At 36.8% G+C, this 2,066-nt stretch overlaps 1 non-coding gene across 1 annotated transcript; it reads right to left on the bottom strand.

Annotated features, from left to right (window-relative positions):
* Positions 1-503: 503 nt before the first annotated feature.
* On the bottom strand, positions 504-610 carry LOC128287293 (small nucleolar RNA R71). Its single transcript, XR_008277992.1, has one exon. It is a non-coding gene; the product is annotated as a small nucleolar RNA R71 (small nucleolar RNA).
* Between the last annotated feature and the right edge of the window lie 1,456 nt (positions 611-2,066).

Raw genomic sequence — 2,066 nt, 5'->3', positions numbered from 1 at the left:
TAGAAAAGCGAGCCAGAGTCAACAGAGTACACTAGAAGAGCAATAGGACATTATTACTGAGGAGATGGAAGAAAATCAAAATAATCAGTTACCTCCTGTGGTTGTTGTAAATCCTGTAAATCTGGATCCTGCTCCTCGTACTATGTACGATAATGCCAAGCCCAATTTAACTGGGGTTGAATCGAGTATTGTTAGACCTGCTGTTGCTGCAAATAATTTTGAACTGAAACCTAACACTATTTCTAATGAATCAACAGTTTGTTCAGTTTGATGGTTTGCAGGATAAAGACCCAAATACTCATTTGGCTAATTTTTTGGAATTCTGTGACACTTTTAAAATTAATGGCATTGCTAATGATGCCATTCGCATTCGGTTGTTTCCATTCTCATTAAGGAAGAAGGCTAAATAGTGGTTGAACTTTCTACCACGAGGTTTTATCACTACATGGGAGCAAATGACCGAGAAATTTTTGTTAAAATATTTTCCATTAGCTAAGATAGCCAAGCTGAGGAATGATATCTCCTCTTTTGTACAAATGGGTTTGAAAGCCTTATATGATGCATGAGAGAGATATAAGGACTTATTGAGAAGGTGCCCTCACCATGGGGTTACCTCTATGGCTACGGGTTCAAACTTTTTAAAACGGTTTGAACCCTCAACTAGGCAATTGATAAATGCATCCGCCAATGGGACTCTGAATAATAAAACACCTGAGGAGGCTTATGAGTTTATAGAAGATATGTCACTGAATAATTATTAGTGGGAAGTCATGAGAACAAAGCCAACAAAAGAAGTTGGTGTTTTTAACGTAGACGCGGTCACCATGTTAGCAAACCAGGTCGAACTTTTGAGTAAAAAGATTGATGGTTTATATGGTTTTACACAGTTACATCTGATGATGCAATTTCGATGCAAATAGAGAAGGGAACCATCTAGAAAGTCTATCCTACAACCCTAGCGCAGAAGGCGAGCATATTAACTATATGCGTAATAATTCTAGACCTCAGACTAATCCCTATAGTAATACTTACAATGCAGTTTGGAGGAACCATCCCAACTTCTCTTGGGGTGGTCAAAGAAATCAGAGACCACAACCTCCTCCAGGATTTCAACCACCTTACCAGCCGAAAAAGAAGCCGAACCTTGAGGAGATGTTGACAAAGTTTATTTCGGTGTCAGAAACTAACTTCCAAAACACCAAAACAACACTTAAAAATCAGCAAGCATCGATCCAAAGGCTCGAGAATCAAATAGGCCAACTAGCTAAGATGATTTCAAAAAGACCATAACGTAGCTTACCAAGTAATACTAAAACTAACCCAAGAGAACAAGTTCATGCAATTACAGTAAAAGATGAAGAAGGGTTAGTTGAACTTGAACCAAAACCGAGGCAAAAGATTGTGGTAAGTAAAGGTAAGGTTGAGGTGGACCTCAGTGAATAGAAATCGATAAGTAAAGAATATAATCCTTATGTGCCATATCCATATGCAACAAGGAAGGACCACACAAATGAACAATTCGATAAATTCCTTAAACTTTTAAAAAAATTACATATTAACCTACCATTTATTGAAGCTCTTTCGCAGATGCTAAATTCCATAAAATTTTTGAAGGAGCTTTTAGCAAACAAGCGGAAGTTATATGATTCGTTGCACATGGAGCTAAATGTTCAGCTATCTTATAGAATAAACTACCCAATAAGTTGAACGATCTAGGGAGTTTTACTATTCCTTGTTTAATTGGTAATTTAAACATGAACAATATTTTGGCTAATTTAGGGGCAAGTATTAATGTCATGCCCTATAAAAGTTTTAAACAATTAGGTCTTGGGAAACCCAAACAAACTAGGATGAGTATCCAATTGGCAGATAAAACTATTAGATTTCCTAGGGATATTGTTGAGGATGTGCTTGTAAAGATTGATAAATTTATATTCCCAGTGGACTTTGTTGTTTTAGACATGGATGAGGATAATGACGTACCCTTAATTCTAAGTCGGCCCCTTTTAGCAACTGCTAGAATGATTATTGATGTTGGTACATATGAACTCATACTTCGTGTAGGT

Source organism: Gossypium arboreum, chromosome 13, assembly GCF_025698485.1.
Source record: "Gossypium arboreum isolate Shixiya-1 chromosome 13, ASM2569848v2, whole genome shotgun sequence".
NCBI classification, from domain to species: Eukaryota; Viridiplantae; Streptophyta; class Magnoliopsida; order Malvales; family Malvaceae; genus Gossypium; species Gossypium arboreum.
The sequence above is the reverse complement of the archived record's forward strand: the minus strand, read 5'-3'. Positions and strand labels throughout refer to the sequence as shown.